Raw genomic sequence first — 10,427 nt, 5'->3', positions numbered from 1 at the left:
TGTAGACAAGGAACATCATTTACAGTAACATTCACACTGTGCTCCTTCCTGGGCTTCAGAGAGGCTTACTCATTAATTTGCAGAGGGTAGGAGAGGCTCTCTTTGCTGACCTACACTGTATAAAACACAGTTAGTAAAGTGGGATGGCCAGATTCACTGTAAAGGTCCAAGTTTCTCTTCTCCCTTGTTTGATAAATGACTGTCATCAGAATTACTGAGCTCCCCTAAAGTAATTAGTCATTATTGGATGATCAAAGTATTTATCAAAACTTCAGCTGCAGTGCTATTGATCTTCATTTGGGTTTCAAAGGATTTCCTTGCTGGATTTTGGAGAAGGAATCCATCAGTGGCACAGCCATCAAACAGAAGGCAGCAGGTATATCCTTGTCAAAGAGATATATGACTATGCAGAAATTCCAAAAGGTGCCAGTAAGTGCAGCTCAGTAGCAGAGGTAGCTACTGTCACCTGGCAAAGCTGTTGGGTTTTAGGAGACTGAAAGAACATTTAACCCACCCACCTACATCAAGACTGTCATAGCCTACCTTAGAGGAATTTTAATTTAAGGATTTATATAGCTGCGGAATCCTAAAATCCTCTGAGTAATGTGCAGTGGTCTGAGACGTTCCTGGTAACAAATGGTGCTCCAGTATTTTCCACATTAAGAACCTACCGAGGAGCTATTCCAACATAATAAGTCTGATCCACCTTTTACAGAAAACTGAGCTTTAAGATAAGCAACCTGGATGAAAAGTAATCTAAAATGTCATTGTTTCTGTCACAGCACTGTGTTTGTGAGCAGTAGATGCACTTGAGAAGATTTCTCCATGGCAGCTCCTGATCTTAGAAAATGCCATTAGCACCAGTGAAAGGTTATGGAGCTTTAAAATATTTACTTTCAAGGTTTTCTGATGATCTGAATGTTCTGTGACTAGACAAAGTGCAGAAACCCTCTTTATATATAAACCGCTCTTTCCATACTTGAAAGGAGTAAGTGCTTACTCGGGAAAGGCAGCTTTGCTCTTCAAGACACCAGTTCCCTCTTGGCATCCAGTAATTCAAGTAAAAATAAATTAAATTCTCATCTGAACTAGAAATACAGAACTGTAAGTGAGAATTGCATTTGTAATTTGCCTTCCTTCCTGGGGCAAGTATTGCAATCAAAGCACCACTCATTTTGACCATTCAATGAGCAGGATTTTTTTTTTCTAATTAATCTGTTTCTTTTCCTTCCATTTTCTCCCCTACTCATTATTTATTTAGGCTAAAAGGGCCCAGTTTTGGACCATTTTTATAAAAATGGGTGCAAATTCAGACTAATCTACTGAACACAGTTGAGTTACTCTGGACTAACAGTAGTATAAATAACAGCAGAACTTGTCATGGTGTTTCCAAATTAATATACCGAAATGTTTTCCAGCTAATGAAATGGCTTGAATATGATCAAACAGATTTTGCTTTTAATCTGTGAAAGAAAAATGTGTTTGCTTGACCTGTAAAGCAAGTTATGCCAAATTTGATCATGAAACAGTGTTTATGACTAATTTTTAATGCACTGAAAACAACTGAAGTGGGAAATGCTGATACACTAGTGTAACTATGACTGTGGAAATTGAACTAATGTAATAACTAAAACAAATGGGTGTAATGAAACAATAAACCCATGGAGGTTGGTAATGCCTTAAAATGTTGTGATTTTGAGACTAATGTTTATAGAGCAAATGAAGAAAAAAGTCAGCAGCTACAGCATGTGGCAGGAGCCTTTGCTGACATTTGCAGAGCATCGTGTTGTGCCAGCACTGTTATAAGGAGTGTCTAAGAGCAAGATCACAGAGTAATGAACTCTGAAGCATAGTGAAAAACAATTTCATATGTGGGCATAAAGCATATTTCTATTGAAATTGGCACCACAGCTAATTTAAAAAATAGGCTCAGAGTTTCTTCTTGGTGACATACTGTATTTTCCCATTTGCTATATTTAAAAATTAACAAAATTCAGTTGAAGACATATATTTTTGACAGACAGCACAAGTGACTCTGTGCTGACTCTGCATATCTCTGAAAATTGAAGTAATGGTGCTGCAAAATAATACTGGATAAATGCAGAGAAATTACTTCCACTGAGTGGTATTTTGTTCTGTTTTGAAAGTATCCTTTGAATGCTGTTAATAGATCTTCCTAAAAATCAAATATTTAAGCAGGCTTATCTTTAAAATACTGCTAGAATTATGATTAGAAAACATATGAATCATTGCTATTCTGTAGCACAATTAATTTTCATTGCTATGTTTGTGACCTACTTACAAGACCACAAACACTAATCTCACTGGATAATTAAGAGTGTAAATATCATTTGTCCAGTCCCTGATGACTGGTCTTAGAAATCCAATGAGCTCTCTACATTAAACTAGCAGATAAAAAAATCCTCAGTTACATATAGATGTTAATTATCACATACCACTAATGATTCTTAATACTTGATTTCATATTTTGCACTTAGAATAATACAAACTGTATTTAACATGCAATTAAATAGTTTTCTAGATGTAGCATTCTGATGCAACAGGATGTAGACACATTTTACAAAAGAGGAAAATACATTTTTCTTCTATTTAATTTTGGATAAAATTTTTGTAATATTTTTGTTTGCGTAAATGAGGGGTTTTTTTAAACTTACTGCTGGCCTTCTAAATATAGATGTATATTTCAGGATTAGAGCAAAGAAATTACTTTCACAATCAAGAAAATATTTGTCTAAAAGCCATCCTGATTGAGTGATAAAATAAATGTAATAATTAAAAATCACACATACATAGTTGCATGTGTAATACGTTACATTGGGAGTCATAACAAATGGGAAGTGGTGATACAAATAGACTGAATGTTACAAGCACACAAATTAACAAGAGAAGCCAGAGACAAGGAAAAAATCCATTACAGTGAATGACACTTTTATAAAGTGTAATAGGAATAGAAGTCCCAGCAATGCTATAAGCTTGTAACTACCTAAAGACAGTAAAATTGTGAATAATTATGGGGACAGACAAAAAAATTATTGAATTTTGAGGGGCTTCTGTTGGAAAGAAATTGGATGACATACTTCTTTAAAATGAATTGCTTTGAACATTACCAGTAAACTGTGAATACTGTAGCCATGCATACTTGATATGTCCATATTACATGGATAGGTAAATATGCCTTCTGTCCTTAAAAATACCTCTTAAACGTATTCCAAAGACAGATCTTGAGTCCTGCTGCATGTTGGTTATTAAATTATCTAAATAAAAGATAACTCAATCATTGTTAAATACGCTATAGATAGTTCCAAAGATCAAATATCCATAACAGTAGTGCTAAAATTGTAGGAACCCCAGTAAATTCCAGGAAATATAAAGTTTGGGGTGAATCATGCAACAGTCTTCAGTACAAGAACTCAACAGAGAGTGTCAAGACTTTTTTATTTTTTGTGCTACCTTACTGTGCTGTTACCAGAAATGTTTCCTTAATGCTTCCTTAATCTACCTGTAATTAGAGTCCATGCACCAAGCAATCACCATGTGAGTATCATGTTCCATACCACTTTTTTTTTTTCTCCCTTTAAATATCTGGAATCTAGAACACATGAGTTTCAAGACTAACTTTATAATTTGGTGCAATTGAAAAACACGCAAACTTTCAGCAGAGATACCACTGAGAGCTGCTACTTGCACCTCCTTCTCTACTGTATACCATTTTCTTCCTCCATTTATCCTAGTTTTCTGCTCCTCCCTACTCTCTTTACCCCTGGACTAGCTATGCATGTTTGAAAGCAATGCCAGCCAGGCAGGTCTGGTAACATATACTGAGGCAGGTGTAACATTTTTGACATGGATTTTTCCACCTATAAGTTCACCAACTAAAACCAGCTCAACTGAACAATAATTAAAAATTAATCTCTAAGAACTTCTGTGTGAAGGGATCAATACAAGTATTGTTACACTAAACAGTCTGGAAGTACTTTAAACTAAGAATTTGTAAAGGAATTGCTTCAGCTACAGGGGATGTTTTTACACTATGAATTATTGTACAAGAACTGCTCTCTATTTAAGCTTGTGCCTTACTTTGTCCTGGAGTAATGTTTGTCTGTACATAAGCCATTAGACCCATCCATGAAACCCTTATTTGAATTATTCCTTCCCCTAAATCATGCTATTATTATACTATAGAATAATTTTGCAACCTCATCAAGAAGGCTGCGAATTGCATCAGTCCTGGAGGCCGATCAGTTGTCCCCAGGAGGCACATCCTTCTTAGACTGGGAGAAGCAATATAGACGGAGTTGCATCTCTGGAAAATTTTCTTGTAGATAAACAAAGGATTTAATTCAAAAGGGCTATTAGCTAATACTTATAATTGATACTAATGTATTTTTAAACTGATGTCTGTAATTATTCTTATATATGCAAAACAGTATTTTTGCATAACATACACACAGAGCTACACAAAACACAGCAGCCTGAGGTTCTACATCTTCTTTCCCTGACCCACTTTGTTATCTTTAATGTTTCTTTTGACTCTTTTTAGCCTTCTCCATTCTCTTTTTTCCTTGATAGAAACATCCTTATCCTTTATTATGCTTTCCTTACTCCTTTTTTTTCTTTCCTTTGTTTCTTACTCTCTTTTTTGATCTTCACCTGCCCTCTTGTTTTTTAATTTTTCCAAACTCCATCCTCTTCCATGAGGTACAGATATTGAGCAGTTGTCTTATAATAATTGGCTGGCCAATCCAGTAGTGTTCCCTTGCTTTCATAGAGAGAGTGGATGAAACTGCTACTGCACCTGATCCCACAAAAGAGTTTCTCCTGCAATGATTGTACACCAGTCCCCAGACACTCAGTACTGTGATAAGGAACAGCATTTTGGAAGTAAATAAGTCTTGCCATCGTAGGCTTTTAGGGCCCTAGGTTTTTGTTTTATAAGACTGATTAAAACAGCCTAGAAACTATTAATAACTCTTACAGATAAAAATAAGGTAACTTATTAGGTTTTATCTTGACTCCACAGCGCATCACGCTCATGGTTCTTTGTCTCCAGGACTCTGCTACCAGTCACCCTACTCTTATAAATTTCCCTGTCATGCTTGGCATTCAGTCCATCAGTAGAGGTGATCTTTAGGCTCACGGACACAGCCCTATCTTGTTCAAACCATCAGGAGCTACTGCTCCATGTCCTCCATCTGCCTTTTAGTCCTTCACCCCAAGTATCCAGCTAGGCACACCTTGTGGCTCAGCAGAATCAGCTTCTTCCCAGCCCCATCTTCCCTTCTCGTTTGCTGTCTTTGGAGGCAATAGTGCTTCTACTGGCTAAATTCACAAACCTGTGTCAGTATACTATTGACACATGCCAGTAAAATTATATAAAAAGGGCATGAACTCTTTATTTTAATTGATCAGCGATAAAAGTCAAAGCATTGTTATGTGCATTCCTAGTTTTCCTCCATGACTGTCTTGATCTAGCTTTTAAAGGGGGGTTTACTAAGCATTGAAGTGTTATCTTTCTCTACACAAAAAATTTAAGCCTGCTTTCTAGTAAGAACAAACAGGCTGACCCTGCAAAGATACTGACATTCTTCCAGACTCTAAGCTGAAGTGAATGCTATTCACTGTAAGAATGCTATTTGGCCACCACTTGCTGTTGTCATAGCTCTAGCAAGGGTAGGTTGCAAACACTAACTTGAGGCAGTAAGAGCAAACATGGAAATCACCATCAGAGACTGTTCTGAGAGAAAAGTGACTGCAAGCGACACAGGGAAATCTGAAAAAGGGTTGCATGAAATGAGATTACTCTTCAGCATGTGGCATGCCTAAAGTGAAAAAAAAAATATTTTTGTAAAATTTCCCTCTGCATTTGAAGAATTATTTTAGCAATTAAAAAATATTTCTTTACCATGTAGATGACTTAACATTTGGTAAACAGGTTTTCTTCCAAACTGCCTAATTAAATTTGTCTTGGGTATAATGCAAGCATAATAAATTTCAGCTCTAAAGGTCACGTTTTGGAAACTTTATAAGCCACTTAACATCAGAAGCTTGGAAGGAGAATGCTTTCTCAGCCTTTATGACTGCCTTGCAATGCTGTAATAGCACTGGGAAGCAGGATTGCTGTAATTAAACACCCTTTGCAGCAGCCTGGGGAAGCAGAAACACTCTGGTCATTCAAGATGTGGAGCTGAGTAGCACCCTTGGGACAGAGATGTTTATAAGGGTTAACTCTTGCTTTTTGTAATATGACAGCATCAGCTCCCACACATACGGCTCAGCTAATAAGCTTGTATTGATATAATGACTGAATTTATACATTTTATTGGTCCAAATTTTTGGCTTTATGGAGGATTGAATTCTTAAAGCTGTCTGGTAAGGGGTCCAGGATACCCAGCTTTAGTCAGCTGAGACTGTTCCCCTGCTTACGCTGCTGTAGTTACACTCCAAGGGCAGGGACAGGGAGGTGCTGTAGTGAGAACAGCAGCCACAATACACCTGGGGCAGATGGGTGGCAGAGGCATGCAGAGGGTTCCCTTGGGATATATGCAGCCTCCTAGACAGGATGGAAAAGTTGGCAGACCAGGGACATCCAAAATTGTCCCAAATGAATCCTCTTGAGCCCATCTGTCAGGATCTCACCATCACAGACACTTTGCATAAGAGAAATCTGCTACTTAGCTGCTGCTGTCTGTCTTATTAGCTACAGGTTTTTAAACACAAATTTTAGGACAACAGGTACATATCCATATGCAGTATGAGCTTCTGTGCTCTCTAAGAATTCCTTGGTGACTAAAGGACAGGACAAACTTTGGGAACTGCTCACTCTGATAACTGATATTCTATTCTATAGGAATAAACTTGCACACAGTCACAAAATCATTATAATTAAAAATATAGCAATAACATGATTTCTACAGTTCTTCTATTTTTTTTCTAGAAAAATAGCCAATGGATAAATTGTATACCTTTGTCGAACAGCCATCATTTTGGCTGAAAGCAGTTTGGTCCTTATGCAAAACTAGAAAAAACTGCCCAGCCTGCACAGCAAACTAAAGTAAAATATATGAGAATAGTATGCTCTCTGGAGTGACAACATAGAAACACGTTTAGGAAAGTGGTTTCATATTTCCTTCCTGCACGTTCATTCTACATATCTCTATCCCACAGCAGCTTCAATCTTTCAATAATATTTTCTTCTGTGGTGTCTCTTTGCCCACACAGAAGGATTTCACTGTTGCAAGCAGAAGTTTTTAAAATCTGAGCTTGAAAGTGAAGCTGAGAGGTTTAGCTGAGAGCTACAACAGTCATACTCTCTGGTTTGGGCACAGATGACATTGTACAATTCATACTGACCACTGAGTAATACTAGTACTGACTTGCTTCATTGCATTTCATGGTTTGTGTTATATTCTGAGTGTAAATAGCTAAGTGTGGGACTATACTACTGTAGTAAGTTTATTTCTAAGTGTTTTAAAAATTAGGATTTGTTGGATTGTTCACAGTTTACCTGGGCATTTAATGTATTGAACATAAGTTGCAAACCTCAATACAGTATTTCTACATGCTACTGAAATGCAGAAAATTTCCTCATGCCTTCCCCTCACTATATATTCACACTTCTTATGTCTGCCAGATGGTGTGGACCAAATTATTCTAGAACTAAGACCATGTGAATTTTAAGCAGATGAATATAGCAGTCTGCGCAGCACTTTGCCTTCTTTTATCACTGACTAGTGCTGGCCTGTTTGATCATACCCTAGAACAAACAAATCTCATTAATCAGTGTTTTCCTTTTTTTTTTTTTTCCCTTGGCTGCTTTTCCCTTTCTGTTCACTTACGTAGAATTTCTTTGGAAAGCCTTGTTTTTAGAAGGACATAAATTAGCTCTAAGGAACAGTGCTGGCATGATAGAACTGATCAAGAATGCATTTCCTGTAAAAGTGAAACTTGGCCTGGACATCTCTGATGTAAGTTATCCACTGGTACTCCTCAGCAATTTACATCTCTAGAGTTGAAAGGGTAATGTGATTTAAAATCTATGTACTTTACATTACTAGAACTCTTACTGAAACTGCCATTCAAGATTTCTGCATTATGCAATTCAAATATAGTTACTTCACCACAAATGTCAGCAATGCCAGCCAAGCAATAATTTGATGATGTTGCTTAATTTACTTTGCCATGACTGAACTGATCTTGAAGTACTCCTGACTTTTTGTTTTATTTCTAGTTCACAGAGTCATAAAAATATTGGTCAGAAGGGACCTTTGGAGATCATCTGGTCTAACCTCCTGTGTGACTTGGGACTCTTGCCAGTGCTAGATTAGGTTAGCTGTGGCTTTATCCATGTAAGTCTTGAAAAGCCTCGAGGATAGAGATTTCACTGTCTCCTTGGGGAAATAATGGTATGAACCTGCTCCAGTGCTGCAGTGTCCTCCTAGCCATGTCCAAACCTCCCTAGCTGAGATCCTTGTTACACTATTGGTTAATATAGAGGAGAGTTTTGTTTCATCACTTTTGTGACTCCCCTTCAAGTGTTGTAGGCTGCTAATAGATTACTGCTTAGCTCTTCCTTGGCAGAATGAACAAGCCCACCTCCCTCATTCCTGATGGCTGACCACTCCTTCTTGATGCCACAACTGTCTTGGTGACCCTCAGATGGATCCTCTCTACTTTGTCCATTTCCCCTTCAAAGCTGGACACAGACTGCAAATATTCCCTGGCCAGTGTACCTCACTGACAGTGTCTGAATGAATCACACTTTTCACAGCTGGCTTAGGAAAACTGGTACTATTTAATACTGTTACCTAATGAGTTCCTGCAGTAGCTTTCCTGTATTAGAACTCTGAAACATAAAAACCTTTAGCTTTTAGAGAACTACTGTGGAATGCATAATTTTTAGTACGGTGTTGGTTTTGCTTCTTGACTGTACTTGGGCTGCTTATGCTTTCAGAAGATCATTCCTGTAGGACGTTTATCTGGTAGCATGAATATATTGTCCACAGTTCTCCTCCAAGCTAAGAAAATAAAGTAACAAAGTCCATTTGCGGGCCAGGGCACTACCAGTTGAGCACATTTCAAATAAATATCAAGCAAATATAAAGTCTGGATTTTGTTTTCCTTAATAACTTCTTTGGTGGGGATGGGAAAGAGCTGAATGTTTGGGTAGTTTGGGGGTTTTCTTTTGTGGGAAGGGCAGTTTGTAATTTCTTGTAAGACCTGAGTTTAATTATGTGGCAATTTTTTAAACATATTTCTCTCACTTAAGACCCATCCAGAAATACAGAATACATGCTGGGAGGGAGCCTTAATCTCAAAGCTACAAAACCAGTGCAATAAGTGATAAAGGAACCCCTACTTATGTCCTCTTCATAATTAGAAGTTCCAGCACAGACTTGGTTTATGGATCTGCTGACAACAGCAGCAGACCTGTTTGAATTGAGATGAAAGATGATGGAAGAAATAAAAAATACAGTGCAGCAGCTCAGTGCAACACACCACACTGAGAAATGGGCAGGAAGGAAGAAGCACCAAGAGCAGCATTACTGCAGGCTGGGAGCTATTGCATCACAGGCATCTCAAAAGAAAATATGATGAAACTCAGAAAGCTGCATTCACTGAACAACACCACGGTCAGAGCTTAGGCTTACACTTTCTGATCTTGCCTCGGTTTAGGGCAATTAGATTTAGGTAGCATTTAAGACTAGGAATCTTTCTTTTCCTGTTTCTTCTTTCTTTTATATTCTCACTTGCCTCAATGATGAAGTCAGAGTTGCATTCCACATAGCATCTGGGCTCATCTCCTGGGAGATCTGTGGTACTGTACCTACAACATATGGCCTCTTTGCTCTTTCCCTGGACAAAGTTTCATCTGGAATCTTCCTTCTATATTTGTTCTATATTTTTCTTTTCCCTCCAATGAAATATTAACTCTGCTCCTCCCTCCTTTGTCATTTAGAGTTGGTAGCTTGCAAATTACTTGTAACTGAAAGTAAATGTTGGGTTGTGGGTGTACCTACGCAGTCTGTACAAGCCTAGGCATGCAGCAGAGAGGAGGGCTGCTGAAGACAGGCAGAGCCACCAGCTATTTGCATTTTAGAACACTAGGATAACAGAGGAACAATGGAAAGGATATGGGTCTGAGGTTTGCAATTTCATACCAGCGTGCTGGGGAAGACACATAAGCTTCCACATTAAATGCTTGATGGGGGCTTTAAGCCAAAAAAAAAAAAAAAGTGATAGCTTTCCTTTTCCTTAAGTGGTTTGTCTTTCAGTATTACTTCCTGTAACTCTCTGTCTTCACTTTTAATCTTCATTCCTCTAGCAAGTCTGAGAAGGCTGCATTTTTCTTCTTCTTTCTCCTGTTTCTGCTTCTCTTTCTCTTGTCCCTGTCAGCTCTTATGTTCTTC

The sequence above is a fragment of the Taeniopygia guttata genome, chromosome 4 (assembly GCF_048771995.1).
Source record: "Taeniopygia guttata chromosome 4, bTaeGut7.mat, whole genome shotgun sequence".
Lineage (NCBI taxonomy): Eukaryota > Metazoa > Chordata > Aves > Passeriformes > Estrildidae > Taeniopygia > Taeniopygia guttata.
Note: the sequence above shows the minus strand (reverse complement) of the source record.